The sequence below is a fragment of the Hippopotamus amphibius genome, chromosome 5 (assembly GCF_030028045.1).
Source record: "Hippopotamus amphibius kiboko isolate mHipAmp2 chromosome 5, mHipAmp2.hap2, whole genome shotgun sequence".
Classification (NCBI taxonomy): domain Eukaryota; kingdom Metazoa; phylum Chordata; class Mammalia; order Artiodactyla; family Hippopotamidae; genus Hippopotamus; species Hippopotamus amphibius.
The window spans coordinates 19329288-19345558 of NC_080190.1; the positions used below are offsets into that span (position 1 = coordinate 19329288).

At 45.2% G+C, this 16271-nt stretch overlaps 1 protein-coding gene and 1 long non-coding RNA gene across 3 annotated transcripts in view; one reads left to right on the plus strand and one right to left on the minus strand.

The window, feature by feature from the left end:
- Positions 1 to 426: 426 nt before the first annotated feature.
- The window catches only part of GPAM (glycerol-3-phosphate acyltransferase, mitochondrial), a 63494-nt gene continuing 47649 nt past the window's right edge, over positions 427 to 16271 (plus strand). Inside the window, exon 1 of the mRNA XM_057735803.1 lies at positions 427 to 644. The gene's annotated coding sequence lies outside the window, so the exon portion shown is untranslated. The remainder of the gene's footprint in view (positions 645 to 16271) is intronic.
- Positions 7720 to 14502, minus strand: LOC130853626 (uncharacterized). Of its 2 annotated transcripts, XR_009053833.1 has the most exons (6): positions 14323 to 14502; positions 11347 to 11564; positions 9695 to 9894; positions 9191 to 9236; positions 8844 to 8939; positions 7720 to 8108 (listed from the first exon to the last, which is right to left on the minus strand). It is a non-coding gene; the product is annotated as an uncharacterized LOC130853626 (long non-coding RNA). The 2 variants fall into 2 exon arrangements; XR_009053834.1 differs by lacking the exon at positions 9695 to 9894.

Below are 16271 nucleotides of genomic sequence, written 5' to 3' on the forward strand. Positions count from 1 at the left end.
GGCAATGAGTTAGCACATCTGGTGTCAAATGCGCTCGCCCCATGCTGAGCCAAGCTTGCTTCCCTGCAGCAGCGAGGACTCTCGGTGATGGGGAAGCAGCTGTGCAGGGAGCTGGGTGCCACGTGATCACTCAGGGTCCTCAGCGGCCGCCCCTGCGCCAGGCACCTCCACTGAGAGTGGGGTTCCTGAGGTCGGAGCCTCCCTTCCTAGTCAGAAAATCCCGCCAGGCAAAGCCAAGAAGACACATGCAGCAGCATCATTAAATTATAACAAGCCCTGAAACTCACTCCAGAAGCCTGGGTCTGTTTGTCCTTGCGGTCGGAAGGAAGTGTGTGATTGGCCAGCTGAGCTCGGCCTAGCAGGCCTTATCTCTGACTGGTTATTATTTGATTAAAGAGGGCTTCCTCCTCCTGTGGTGTTTCAAAACTGTGCTGGGAGAGTTTGCTGCTGCCTGGGGTTTTTTTTCTGAGGTTACTCCCGAGCACCCAAAGTCCTTCCGTCTCTGGCCGTACAAATAAGCAGACAGAGGAGATTTTCACTCACCCCACACTCAGGCTGGGGCTGTGTTCTCCAGCATCTCCATCGGTTTTGCTAATCAACCGGTTGGAAATAATTCCTCAAACAGCACAGAGTCAAGGATACAGGTATTAAAAAAATTTTTTTTTTTGGGAGGGAGGTTTCTAATTTCTCAAGATGTCAAGACATTAGAAATGGGGGTGGGTGGAGGGCTGGGGCAGCAAAATGGAAAGCAGGAAAGGCAGAGGAAGTGGAGGAAGGGAGTGGAATCTTGGAATTCTACAGAAAGGCAGAGCCAGGGGTGAGTTGTTTGCAGCTGAAGAGAGGTGTGAGTGTGATTGTAATGTACCATTCAGGTCTGTGTGACTTCGCCTCCGTGAAATCCTTCCCAAGGTCTAGCTGCTCCCTTGGCCTCCTCATCATCCTTTCTCCTGGTTCAAGAAACCCACAGTGCTGAGTGGGTTTTACACACATTATGAGAAATCCAATTGCTTTAGCTTGAAATGTTATCAGATCTGATCCTCAAAGGCTCTACTTGGCGGTACCAATCCTCGTGATGTTGGCATCAGAGAAGGACAAGTGGGGCCAAGCCCTTTGTTTAGGAGAATTTGTTTCCCACTTTGTCTGGGATCTGAACTTGACGTGCCTTGTCCATTCTCATCCTCACCATAGCCCCACCTCAGTGGGGAGGGACCTGACCACTTGGAATGAAGATGAAAGGAGATGAAAGGATGGATTCCATCCTCTCAAAGTGTTCAGTTTTAGTTGGAGATAGCTGAAGGGGGGGGGGGTTATGATGCAAAAAAAAAAAAAAAAACTATTTTATTTCGGCATTAAGTAGGAAAGAATATTTTTATGGTAAATGGCTATTCTTAAAGCCAATTTTTCCCTATGCATTTTAGGTTAAGAAACAGCCATGCCAGCTGCATTTCCTTTCTCTAGTCACGGTGGCTGTCTTAACCTCCAAATGTTTCCATCTGTGTTGTCGTAATTCTCGCGTGTTTGTATCTGGGTTGTTTCTGCTTTGTTAGCTGCAGCGGGATGCTCTCAAGGCTGGGTCCCACGAAGCTGCTCTATAGGATGGAAGACTGTTCTTGCCGCCTGCTTCATGGTTCCTGGGGAGTTTTCTCTGCTGAGGCCCCATTGGATTTCTTGAGACTCTTCAGAGTAATTGGTCTGAGAAGTTCATCAAAGTGAATCCTGTCTCCCCCTCATAATTTTAAGAGAAACGTCGAGGTAGAGGATAAGCCCAGTGCACAGAGTTATGCTTCCTGGACCCCGATCTAGCACCTGGCTTGGCAAGACCAGGCACCTGCCTGGGGATACAGGTTCTGAGCGGTCCTCTGTCCTAGAGTGATCCCTCTCCCTCTCCTCCTCTCTCCCAGATGTCTTGGGCCTCTGGTACTAGAACATCACAGCCCCCAAAGCCTAAGCCAAGGCCTCCAGCTTAAGAGAATCTCCCGAGTCTGGTAATCTTGGTTAGAAGAGTGGTGCAGCATGGGGGAAGGGTCATTCAGACCCACTGGTGATGTTTGCTTTTTCCACTTGTTATTTAAATTGTCTAAGCCCCAATTTCCTCATCTGTAAGATGGATATAGTACTTCTCTCATGGGGTTACTTTGTGAATAGAGATTCTGCTTTCAGTAAATATCGGTGTATAGGAGGAGTTGGAGTATAGTGGAGAATGAGGCAGAGAAAGCTCTCTGCCCTCGTGGAGGTTACAGTTAAATGGGGTGGGGAGGGGTGATAGGCAGTAAAAAATTCACACAAATAAACAGGGCATCCCCATCTGTGATGAGAAAAGGAACACAGGACCTGATCTGGATGGGGGTGAAGAGAGCTTGTCGAGAAAGGCCTCTTTGATGAACTGGATGATTCCTGAGACTGTCGCTGCTCTCTGTTGCTTTATGATTCCTTGACCTGCAGCAGGATAGAGCCAGATCAAATGGGGGCCTCCTGACTCCCTGTCCAGTGCTCTTCTACCCAGCTGCCTCCACTGCTGGAGAGAGGCTGGGCCCAAACTCAAGGAGGGCAGGAGGAAGAACCGGGCAATTCTGTCTCCTAGAATCCCTTTTCTCCAGTGCCTCCTTCCTACTCCCCAGCTGGAGCCCAGTATCCTCAGTCCCCTAGGGTTCTTTCTGTCAGATGGAAATCCCTAACACCTTCCCAGGGATGCTTTAGGGGGAGGCAGATAACAGGCTCTCTGTGTCTTTCTCCCCCAGGTTCCTGCATGTCCATCCTGGATGATTAATCCACCTGGGGCGGTCACTCTGGTGGAGAAATTCCAAGCACAGGCAGGCAGGGAGGCGAGGAGTTGGGGGTGAGCCCATCATCTTCTCTGGCTGCCCATGAGCGCGCCCAAGACTGCCCCCTTCCCCACCCACTCAGCCTCCCAGGAGCACAGTGTTCCTTTCACACGGCACACAGTGTCTTTTATGAGCCCTCTGGCCGGGGCTTCAGTGACAGCTCTTGTAAGGAACTGGTTAGCATTTTTTCCAGACAAAGCCAGAAGTTCTGGGAGGTGATGGGAAGGCTAAACCTGCAGCGCGTGATGAAAGGAAATGGTCAGTCTCGGGCTCCTGCAAGAATGGTGTCAGCATCTTCAATTCTCTCCCACCTTTCCTGTGGGGGACCCTGTCCCCGTGACCTTCAGAGGGATATCAACTCTCCCTCCGTCTCCTCTTCCTTAGCTGGGGCCTCACTTCAGCTGTCTGCTAGCCAACCCCCACCTGCTGCTTGCTGGCCACAATAAGGCTTAGTAGGACCTCCCAGGGCCATCAGTGTTTTAGCCAGTGATGCCTGAAGGGAGCGGCCATGGTGGGAAGACAGGCGGTAGGATTGATACCTCAAGGTTCATAACTGTCTTCACCTGAATTCAGGATTTAAAAACCTCTGTTGGGTGTGAGTCACAGAGGATTGGATGTTGAGAAAGGAACGGAGATGCCTTCCCATAAGTAATATGCTAGACAAGACCATTTCCAACAAGACTTTGAATAGTGAGTGGTACCCCAAGGCAAAATCTCCCCAACAGGTCATAAGAGGAAAATGGCAGGACATTTGCAATGGGAAACTCACCCACGCCAGTCAGTTCGCAGAACCCACAGCCTTGCTAATCCCACCAAGGTGGAGCCCAGTTCTCCCTGCCGAACAGCATTTTAGATGTTTAACGGGGCTCTGGTTGTCACACTGAGCGAGGTAATGAAAACACTCAGTCATCACTCCTGGGCTCCTGAGTCCTCTCCCCATCCCGTTCTCCCTTTGCCTCAGCACGCTTGCTTGGTGAGCTTTGCATTTGGCCTCTGCCCAGTGCCCGGTGGGGCTGGCAGGAAGTTTAGCTGAGCCTGGCTCTATCTATTGGGCTTCAACAACCTGCCAAAAATCAGATTGGCTAAAAAAAAAAACCACCCAAAATGAGTCTTGAAAGAAAGCAACACCCATTTCCCCATGGGCTGGACTTGCTCTGCAGGGAAAGGGTGCTTGTTGTGGAACTGAACCCTGCTGGCTCCTGATAACTGTGTCGATGATGCTTTTCTTGAGTGAGTTCCAGAAAGTGACTGCGAGGAACAAGGGCCTGGGAAAAGTGAAAACTTTGGGACTGAGAACACTCCTCAGACTTGGCAATGGGGAAGCCGGAGGATCAAGCTGCAGGCAGGCAGGAGGCTGGCTGCTCCCCACCCCCAGCTCCTGCCCAGACAGCTGCGGGGACCAAGGCAGCGGAGCCGCGCCTTCGCTTAGCGGTCCCCTGGCACCTTCCTGGAGCAGCAGCCGTCCTGACTCCCGTCAAGCTCCCCTTGGGGCACATTTTAATTATCTTGTGGGCTGATGCTCAGGGTGAGCCTGCCAGGTTGGATGGAGGAGGAGCCCCCTTCTACTACACCAGGCAGAAACTGCATGCATGATTAGATGATCGCCAGTGTGGCCTCCAATCCTCAGATCATGTGGGTCCTTGAAGCAGCACAGTGTGTCCCTTGTGCTTTGCCATTGCTCCTTCAAATGCCCCCTTGCTACACTACCACATCTAATTAGCTCTGTGACTCAGGGCAACAAGGTACAGACCCTGCTCTCAAGGAACTCAAAGCCCAGTGGAAGAGATGCTTAATTAAACAAGCAATGTACTGTAGCATTACAGCATGGAGAGTACCTCGTAGAGCAGAGTGACTCTTTCTCAGGGCAACTCCTGTGCCCCCATTTCCACCCCCTCATCCCTCCCTATCCTTGCCCTGGAATATCTTCTCCATTCAAGCTGGGTCTCAAGCCTAATTCTTCTCCATGCGACTCTAGTGGCTACTCACAGTAGCCAGATTCCAGACTGCAGAGGGGGGCTGGTCTATGAGGTTTTCCCCGTCTACGGTGACATAAGAACTAAGGACAAAGTAGCAAGTCTTTAAGATGGCTATGGGTATTCAATTTGGGAAACTTCCCCTTGTTCTGAGAGTCTGTCCTTCCTGCTTGTTGGGATATTAAAACATTCTTTCTTTTATTAAATGATGTTTGTAGATTGTCCATTTCTGTTGAGTTTAATTTTAATATTATGGCTGGGCAGGGGATATATGTATAAATACAGCTGATTCACTTTGGTGTACCTCAAAAACTGGTACCAGAGTGTAAAGCAAATATATTCCAATAAAGAGCTTTAAAAAAAAACAAGTGATAGCTCAAGACCTGGGAATCATTGCCCAACAAGCTGTTCATCACTGAAATGAGCACCCATGTCCAAACCCAAGCAGGAGCCCCTGGGGTGTGTTTCTTAGTATCTGATTTTCCAGTCTGCAGCAGAATGGCAGAGCTGATATACTCAACTCACTCCCCAAAACATTTAGCTGCCTGTGACAGTTAAATCCTTAAACAGACACTACTGTTTTCTTGGCGTCCCAGGCTCCTGTATGTTTAATGCCTTGAGTATCTGATTTCTGGGCCAAACTCATGAAAATCTAAAGGGGAATTATCTGTCTCAGAAAACAGTTGCAATGGAAATAAAAGCCATTAGTACTCGGTGTTATCAGGATTGTTAATTTTTCATTGAAATTTCAAGATAAAAGTCGATCTTCAGAGTTGTGTTAACCGAGATCTCCAGCTTCCACTGAGATGCAGCTTAGAGACTGCTGGAAAAGATGCCTGTACCCTGGCTTGGGGTAGTCTTTTGGGGGCCCTCCATCTACCTTCTTAGGTTAGGGGACATTTTGGGGTCAAAGCATCTGCTCTGGTTAAATGAAATCTTATATTGCATCTGATTACCCTGACATTCTAGTTATGATCCAGGACACTGGAAGTCCCCCATGAAGCTTGATGGATAGAAGAAAAGGTCCACCAGGCAAACCAAATCCCAATAATACAAGTGGTAAAGTCCAAATTCTTGAGCCGAAGTTGAATGTTTGTGTTAAGAGTTGTTTAAAATGAGTGAATCATACTGGGCTTAGGTGTTTAGCTGTAAGGAGGGTTTTGTTTTACCCATTTTGCAATGTTGCCTTTGCTCTGTGATGGCAGTTGCAAAGGAGACCCTCATGTTTGGACTGAGTGCTTCTTGGGGGTCAAGAATATAACTTAGGTGTGATATTGGTGGACACCCTCTTCTCCTGCTGCCCATCTCTCCCCTGGGACCCAACACATCTCTTGGCACATAAGAAGCCAAGAAATTGTTGGTGGTGACAATGACCATGCAAATGACTAATATGTTTTAGAGAGAATCAGTTTCTGGCAATTTCTACTTGACCTGATATGATGGCTTAATCATTAATATTTTTAGCTTGCCTATTTAATTATTAAAAGAAAATTCTTCCTTTGTCTTGATCATTGTGTTTGGTTTGCAGCCCTAGGAAAGGAAGGCGTGGGGGTGTGAAGCTGGTGGGCAGGAAAGGCCTCTTGGTGAGCACCCTGTGTTTTGAGTCTTGGTCTCCTAGTTCCAGAACCTCCTTTGGCTGCTTATTCAGGGGATGATCCAGACCAAAGAGCAACAGTCTGGGTCCTTTTGAACTTATGTAATTGTGTTTGGTTTGCCTGGGCCGTTATGCCAACATGGTCTTTCTTTCCCACTGAACCCATCCCTCACGGCAGGCAGCCTTCGGCTGGTGAGCCTTGAGGTCTGGCAAGAACAGTTGTAGAAGGCTCCAGGGGATGTCATCCACCAGGTGTTGATGTGTGAACCTGGGCAAGTCTCTTTATCTCTCTGGTCATGGTTTCCTTGTGAAACATGCTGGATTCAATCAGAATTTCTACCCTTGGAACTAATGACATTATGGGTCATAATTCTTTGCTGTGGGGCTGTCCTGTGCATTGTAGGATGGTCAACAGCATCCTGGCCTCTACCCAATATGTACCAATAGTAGCACTCCTCCCCTCTTTTTTTTTTTTAATAAATTTATTTATTTATTTATTTATTTATTTATTTATTTTATTGGCTGTGTTGGGTCTTCATTGCTGCACACGAGCTTTCTCTAGTTGCAGCGAGCGGGGGCTACTCTTCTTTGTGGTGCGCAGGCTTCTCATTGCGGTGGTCTCTCTTGTTGCAGAGCATGGGCTCTAGGTGTGTGGGCCTCAGTAGTTGCGGCACATGGGCTCAATAGTTGTGGCGCACAGGCTTAGTTGCTCTGTGGCATGTGGTATCTTCTTGGAGCAAGGATTGAACCTGTGTCCCCTGCATTGGCAGATGGATTCTTACCCACTGCGCCACCTAGGAAGTCCCACTCCTCCCCTCTTTTGTGACCAAAAAAATATCTCCAGACATTTCCAAATGTCCCCTGGGGAGCAAAATCACCCCCAGTGGAGAATGATTGGATCCGATGATATCTAGATTCAAGAAACCACATTAGGAGTTGTTAATTTGTCCTATTTATTGAGCGCTCACTATGTGCTAGGCACTGTATTAGGGTTTACAGCCTAAATATTTTTACAGATATTCTATTGAGAAAGTGACATCTAAATCATGAAAATCTGAATTAGAGTCAATGGTTTCTACATGGGCACTGAGGTAAAGAGTGAAAAAAAGAGCTAGAATCCCTGTTTGGATTCTTGTTAGCCTCATTGTGCAATAGCAGCTTTATACATTGTTGTGAGGACCTAATGTTCAGTGTATATGAAAGCACATAGATCAGGACGGGGCAGGGGGGTGGGAGGTTGGGGTGGGATGAAGTGGGAGATTGGGATTGCCATATATACATTACTAATAAGAAAAAAATATCAAATTGTACACTTTAAATATATGCAGTTTATTGTATGTCAATTATATCTCAATAAAAGTCCATAAAAAAAGCACATAGGTCATAGTAGACATTCAACAATTAAACTCATTCCCCTTTTCTCTCCCCCAACCCTGAGAGAATCAGAACTGCACAAACCAGTTACTTTGCCAGCCTGGCTCTGCTGTTTCTGGGAATCTACCCTTACCCCACCAGTGCCCACAACTTCCTCCTGGTCAAGCCAACACTGATGTGTCGTCTCAAAAAATAAATCTTTAGTTGTTTGTTTCAAGGAGAGCCCCCAGATCTCTTGTATCAGATGGTTGACTTGGTCCATCCTTAAAGGGACTGCCTCTCCTTAGCAAAGAAGAAGATTCTCTGATAGCCAGGGATTTGCAGATGCCGTTGTTTCATGTTGGCCTGAGCACAAAAATGACGGTAAGGATTTGAAGATAAGGGAATTCTCACTTTGTGGGTTATTAGCACTGCTCCTCCTGGGCATGGGTTGGGCCGTGGGTTCTCCTGGGTTCTAAGTGTCTCAAGGGCAGAGACCATGAGTTGAACATCCATGGAAGGTCCTGCATTATCTCCTCCAGGAAAAACCTCTTGGTATTTTGTAGGCTGACCCAGTGAGAGTCATTCATGGTGCAGTAATAAAAAGTTAGGGCAATGAAGTTTGAATCTGCATTTTCTTCTCTGGTCAGACCCTGACTGGGGCTTATAGGGCTCATGAAGGCAGTGTAGTTCTCAGAGAAAAAAAAGGTTCAGGCTCAAGTCTCAGCTCTGCCACGTATGCTCCGATTGACCTCGGGAAACTTATGTTACCTCCCTGAACCTCAGCTTTCATATCTGCAAGTCTGCAATCACAACCCTATAAGGGTTCCTCCTTATAGGGAGTTTATGAGAATTAAATATCAGAACACATGGAAAGCATATAACACAATTCTGCTAAATACTAAGTGTTTAACCAAAATCAATTTTGATGAATAATATAAATGATCTTAAATAGTGGCTATTAACAGCAATAAATATAGTGGATGTTAAACAGACAACAGAAAGCTGGACGTCTGGGTGGAGGAAAAGGTATGAAATTGATTCATTGTGTTACTGATAAGAAAATGGGCTCAGAGAAAGGAAGCGAGTGGGAAGGGGTACCTGGGACATCATTGCTGGTTAATGCAGAGCTGGGACAGATCTGGCATCTCTAGATCCCCCTTCAGATGCTGGTTCTACCATACTGGGGCTACTTTCCTGTGTTAGAGGGAAAAAAAAATATTCAACAATACTTATTAAAGATGGCAAGGCAGGCTTTATCAGGACCACCGTGGTAAATACAAGGACCACTGCAATGGGATTTTACAGTAGGGGAGAGAGATTGGGCTCAACCCCAAGTGCAGCCTGGGAAAGTGTGGATTTATAGCTAAGGAGTAGGTTGGAGGTCAGCGGGTAGAAAATTACCAAGAGGAAATATCATGGGTGAGGGGGATTCTGGGTAAACTGACCTAATAGGATTCTTTGCTGAAGACGGTCCAGGGCATCAGACATCCCCTGGGGGGTGGCAGAGGATAAGGAACCCAATCAGATAACAAAGGTAGGGGCTCTGGTTACACTGACTCAGTCGCATTCTTACAAAAACTGGATTTTACAAGAAGGCACACACATGGGCCTTGGAGAAGTTTCAGGAGCCTAAGGTTTGAATCTCTGTACTATTCAAACATTTAAAGCCCATGTTTAGAAAATTGCATCCAGATTGAGGAAAACGCACCTATTGGTTTAAGAATCACATGCTGTTTCCAGACAGACTCTTTCTTCAGAGTAAGAGAGAAATGAGTGTTTTGTCTGCTGTGTTTTGAATGCCCTAGGGCCGCCTGAGAGAAAAACAGTGCAGAGAGGAGGCCTCGCCCGCCTCAAGGCTCCACCCACACCAGCCTTCGCTCACGCACAGCCAAGCACGACAGAAACCACCTTTGTCCCTGCCTCCCACCTTCCCAAAGTTCAGCCCTTACCCTGCAGCCCAGGCTCAAGGGACTGTGAGTTGATATTTTGCTTTAATGCTGATATTCAGTCTCGAGAGCCACTCTGATTAAACAGCTGGGCACCCATGTGTTCACCTTCTCAGTGAGGCTTCAAGAGATTTCTCTGGGCTGGCTCTGACCTGGGATTCATATCTTGTCTTTCACCTCTTGCCAATGAATTCATACATTTGCTTGAGAAGAAAAGACTGACATTTTCAGGCTCAGAGGTTGAGACAGGAAGAGTTTTGTTTTTTTTAAGATCTTTATTGGAATATAATTGCTTTACACTCTTGTACCAGTCTTTGAGGTACACCAAAGTGAATCAGCTGCACCTACACATATATCCCCATATCCCCTCCCTCCCGTGACTTCCCCCCACCCTCCCCGTCCCGGCCCTCCAAGGCATCACCCATCATAGAGTTGATCTCCCTTTGTTATACAGCATCTTCCCACTAGCTATCTATTTTACAGCTGGTAGTGTATATATGTCTATGCTACTCTCTCATTTTGTCCCCATAAGAAAGGAAGAGTTTTAATAGTCAGAGTGCCTCAGGATACTTTGTCCTTTAACCTAGCCTATCTTGGGCCTGTCTGGGATGGAGGTTATGTGGGTCTGTTCGGGTGTTGGCAGGTGAAATCACATATAATTACAACATGAATGGAACCTTGGTTCAAACAGAATACCTTATTTGCATTAAACTCTCCTGTTGTCTCAATGATTATAAATTAGTCGAGGAGTTGAATCAGTAGAGTCGTAACTTCTACCAGAATTCCATTGTCTATCTTCCCTTTTTGTTTTGTTTTATTTATTTATTTGTTTGTTTGTTTATTGGCTGCATTGGGTCTTTGTTGCTGTGTGTGGGCTTTTTCTAGTTGTGGAGAGCAGGGGCTACCCTTTATTTCATTGCACAGGCTTCTCATTGCAGTGGCTTCTCTTGTTGTGGAGCACAGGCTCTAGGCACGTGGGCTTCAGTAGTTAGCGCATGTGGGCTCAGCAGTTGTGGCCTGTGGGCTCTAGAGCTCAGGCTCAGTTGCTGTGGCGCACGGACTTAGTTGCTCTGTGGCACGTGGGATCTTCCTGGAGCAGGGCTCGAACCCGTGTCACCTGCGTTGGCAGGTGGATTCTTAACCACTGCACCACCAGGCAAGTCCCTGTTTTGCCTTTTTAAACTTAGTTTATCCATCTGCTGTCTTTCTTCTGTGAAGAGTGTACATTTTAATGCTTTTCTTTTACTCCCCTCCTCCTCTTTTGCTTAACCCCCTTCTAGCAAAGCACTGAGAGAATAATGATTTAAAGGAGGGACCTGCAAATTACGGCCCCCGGGCCAAATCCTTTCCGCTGCTTGTAAACAGAGTTGTACTGGCACAGCCACAGCCCTTTGTTTATGTGTTGTCATGGTCGCTTTCTACAACAGAGCCTAGAAGTAGCGACAGAGACCATGTGGCCCACAAAGCCTTAAATATTTATTATCTGTCCCTTTACAGAAAATAAAGTGTGCTGACTCCTGATTTAGAGTGTGAGAGGTGGAGTTAAACATACCTCGGTTCAAATCAGGTCTTGGTTACTTGGCTCGCTTGACATTGGAAAAGCTACATAACCGCTCTGAAACCTCATCTGTACCATGGGGATAAGAAATACCTACCTTGGAGGGTTGCTGTGAGAATTCAGTGAAATAGTGTTTGTAAAAAGGTGCAGCCCTGTGCCTGGCACAGAGGAAAAGCTTAATAAATGTCGCTATTATGACGATCACTCATTCCTTTATCCAACAACTGTATTTCCAGTGCTTGCTCCGTGCTAAGCCTGGGGGGCTGCAGCAGTGATCAAGACATAGACGATTCCTGCTCTCTTGGAGCTCACCTTCTAATGGGGAAGAGTGACAATATGAAGAAAACAAATCAAGAGATTATTTTCAGAAAGTGATAAGTGCTATAAATAAAATAGGATGCTATGAAGGAAAGTGACAAGGCTGGGGACAGAAAGTTGCTGAGCTCAGATTTAAACATAAGAATGAGGCAGCTAGGCAAATATCTAGAGAAGAATGTTCCTGGCAGAGTGGACAATAAATACGGAAGCCCTGAGCCAGGGGTGAGCTTGGGATGGTTCAAGAACAAACAGATGGCCTTGGGGACTGGGGCAGCATGGAGGACAGGGGGTGGGGAGACAGTAGCAGACAAGGGAGCAGAGGTCAGCATAGATCAGGGCATGTCACCGCTCACAGATCCTGAGAGGACGTTTGGCTTTTAGAGGAGGGATGCAATCTAAGATCATAATGGGGCAGAAATGTAACCGAGTCCTTGGCCTCATTCTATGACCTTCATTGTAAATATATTATCCTTCCTCTTCGGTCTCTGGCGTTCGTCACTGTTGGAAACAGGAGATGCATGGGGGCCCTGGAGAGCCCTAGTCAAAGTGGCAGACCCATCACATCGCCCCTGCTGGACATGTCCACCTCACTTGGGCTTTTCTCCTTACAGTACCCCTGACCCACCCAAAAGAATCTTCTGGCCGATGCCATTACCTCTTTGAAATCATTCCTTATCAGGAGATTTTAATGCTTCTCCAGCTGGAGCACTTAAGGTAAAAATCAGTTAATGTAATCATAAAACCCCCTAATAAATTTCCTGCAACTTAAGACAACCAGATAATCATTTTGTCCCTAGGGTCACTCAAAATTCACAGCTCAGTTCCCATAATTAGCATTTCTTTTGTATCTCAGTCATTGAACAGGGGGTGAAGAGCCCCAGTGATAATATTTTACCTGTTTGAGGTTTAAATGAAAGTTTTGACACAATCAGATAAACTGTCTCCAGCTTTGCCAATAATAACAGCCATACAGTACTTTCCAGTTCCAAGCAGTGCTGCATACTTGGCTCACTTCAAGGTAAAATTGTACATTTAGTTTATCAACCTTGATCCATCTGAGGTGACGCCTCCTCCCCCTCGTGTTCTCCTCTTCATTTTCCTCCTCCTTCGTCACCTTTATCCTCATCAAAACCCTTTATCTATCAACCCCCCCAGCTAATAGTAATTAATACTTCCTTTACAATGTGCAAGTATGTGTTTCTGTCTCATTTTGCTTCAGACATTGTTAAAAGAACAAGATCCAAAGGTGGTTCTCTTCCAAGCCATGCTTTCAAACACTGATTCTTAATCTGGGGTCCATGAATGATCATGGAAGGGGGTTATGCGCCCCCTGAAATGGAATGCAAGCTTTTACATGTACATTTTTTTTTATTGGGGGAAAGTCTAGAGTTTCATTGGACTCTCAAAGTGTTCCCTGATTCCAAAATTTAGAAACTACTGCTTTAAAGACTTTACTGGCTCACTCTGTAGTATGGTTATCAAAGGAAAAGTCTAGAAATTTTCTAACTGGAAAAGGAAAATTTGTTGAGTTGGAGCTGGGGAACCTGTGATTCTCAAAGACCACATTTATAAATTACGACCTGTGAAAGCAAGTGGGATTGATAATTGGATCAAATGCAGCCTTCCTTTTAGAGGACTACACATTTTCCTGTGAATTCTTATCATGACTGCAAACATTATATAGTTCCCAGTATGCACCAGGACTATCCTAGCGCCTTCTATATTTTACCTTTTAATCCTCACATCAACCCCATGAAGTATGTGATATTATTAGTCTTGTTTTACAGACAAGGGAAATGGGGCACACACAGATTAAAATCATAGGTTGAGTTTTGTATTCAACATTCCAAGACCCTTCACAGCTCTGGATAATATGGTTTGTCCAGCTATAATTAATGGTTCAGAATAATGATCATTTTGGATGTGTCTGAAGGGTGGCCATGTTGTAAAACCATGAAGCACACGCTTGGTTAATAACAGCATTCCTGTATGTGCCACCCTTGGTTTTGTGAATAGGAACAGATTGTAGGTCACATGCAGAGGGAAGAGAGCTGACTACTCCGCTTAATTTGAACCTGGCTAAGAGTCACCGTGGTTTACACAGTGACGTTACTGACCAAGTAGATAATTTTATTATTGTAAGTATTATTATCACTAAAAAATTCATGCTGTGTACATAAGGTATGCTGTCACCCCGCAGAGCTTAAAGTTAACTAAACCTTATCTCTTGGAGGCTAAAAGTTCATGCATTCCAGGAGTTGATCAATTGATGGGACTTCAGATATAATTCACCCTTTTCCTAGATTACATTATCAACAGTTAATGAGCAGATGGCCTAGAAATTTACTGGGACTAGTCTCTAAGAAAATCACTTATAAATAATCTATAGAAAAACCAACATTGTGGATATTGTTTTGTTTAATTCCACCTGTAGCCTATAGTGGTTACTAGGAATTCTACAATTCATGTACATGGGCTAAATTTACAGATAGAGGTGAGGTAGGAGCCCTGGACCAGAACAAAAAGCCTCTGGAAAAAGTAACTGTAAAATAATTTGATAAAGGGGGAAATGTTTTGCCATCTCCTAAGCAGAATTGGATACACAGCAGGAACAGGTGAGGTGTAAGTCATCCTAAGTGAGTGAAGGGTCAGACTTAATCCCCCACTAAGTCGGCAGAATGACAAAGTGGGGCTAGGAGAGAGGATTGCGCCCTGCGACCCTCAGTTACAGAAAGCCTGTTCTCTAATATCTTACCTTCATGTTGGAGGTCATCCTTGTAATAAATTTCAAATATTTTATGGAATAATGTGGTGATGGCCATCAGAAAATATTTGGTTAAAACCGCAGTCAGTTGTATCATGCTTATTTGGGTTTTACTTTGTATCAGGTAATTTAGATAATGGGAAACTGGGTTGATAGCACTCTTTACTTTGGGAAAATGTTCTTTTGGGAAATCTGTAAGTTAAAAGCAAGAGACAGTTTTAATGAGTATGTTTAGTATACCCAGGAGAATAATTTTCCTAAAAGAAAATCTTAGAACTTCTATGTCCCCAAAAGTAATGAAAGTAAATTATTTAAAAGTATTCTAAACATGAGCCTCAGTTGAACTTTGATCTTTCTTCTTATTAGACTTAATAAGTACATTTCTAGCTTATCTGAACTCATTAGAAAAAGAATTAATGCAGAGTAGTTCTGCTTCTCCTTGTCTTCTTCATGGATTTATTTTACCTTTTTGATAAAGACTGATTCTGAGGGAAGAAAAATAAAAATAAAGCCTGTCTCCAGCCATGTCTAGCTTTCCCTTTCAAATATTTTCAGATTCCTTCCTTTAAGTGTATTGGGCTTTCGCGCGCTTTGACTTTTCTCAATTGTGGCGCTCTTATCCATGGTGGACCACCTCCCACTGTGTGCTGGTTACACTGAGGAGCTGGGCCCCTGTTCTCCCTTGTATTATGTTGTTCCCTCTACTCTGGCTCAGAAAGTGGGGGTGGGAGAGGAATGGGAAATCTGCTTCCTACCTCCCTATCAAGCTTGGATACATGCCTTTCCCAAGACTGATGAATCCTGAACCCCCCGAACTCTAGGTTCATTATATCTCTCCTTGAATACTTCTGTCCCTAGAGCTTTCCTTGTCCTGCACTCTTGCCAGTTGTAAAAGCCATTCACATCCTCCTTTGTTAATTGTTAATTAATCGTCGTATTAATATTTAGATATTTAACAAATAAATCTTAAGCATCTGTTTTGTACAAGGCACTGTTAGGTGCTAGGGATACAAAGGAAGGGGATGCGAGAAGTCAAGACTGACATTTAGCAGGGAGAGGTAGATCTTAAATGGCTAATTCTACAATTAATTAATGTTCAGTTATAATTGTGATAAGTCCCTGGTGAAGAAGCATATGATAAGGGGCCTGCCTTAGTCTGAGGGTCAAAAAGTTTTTCATGAGGAGGTGAGATCTGAGTTACGTTATGAAGCATGAGTTGGAGAGAAAAGAGGATTGTGGGTGAGACCAGTGCTGGCAGAAGCAGTTTGTGCAAGGGAAGAGCAGAGCCCGTTTTTCTTGGGGACTGAAAGAAAGCCAGGGTGACTGAAGTCGGAGAAAAAGAGGGCAAGTGGGAGGAGATGAGGGTGGTGAAATTAACAGGGTGGAATGTGCCAGGCACTGGCAGTTCTAAAAACTATAAGGAATAAGGGAAAAAATTTTAATCAGTTGGGGTGGGGATCAGGCAGAGAAATGGGCGTGTTTGACATCATCAATGTTGTACTTTCAAATGTTCATCTGGGCTGATGTGTGGGGTGTTTGGGAGGGTGATGTGTAGAAAGCAGACATAAAGAGTCCACGGAGTAAGTTGTTATGCCTCCCAGGGAAGATGGTGCGGCCTGGAATAAGACAGTTCAAGAAGAGACAGAGATAAAAAGACGAGTTTAAAGCTACCTAGAAGGTAAAATTTCCAGAAGTTAGTACTGGATTGGATGTGGGAACAGGTTAAGAATGACCTCTAGGTTCCTGGTCTGCTAAGGACAGAGCATGGAATGAGAGTGAAGGAGGGTCTTGAACCAGAAAAAATGCCAAGAAAGAATATTCTGGTAGGTAGAAAGAAATCCAGCAGGACATGGGGTTGTGAAAGTCGAGGAAAGGCTTACACCCAGAGCTTGAACTTGCTCAACGAGCCATTGGTATGCAATAATCTGACATCAGGTTAT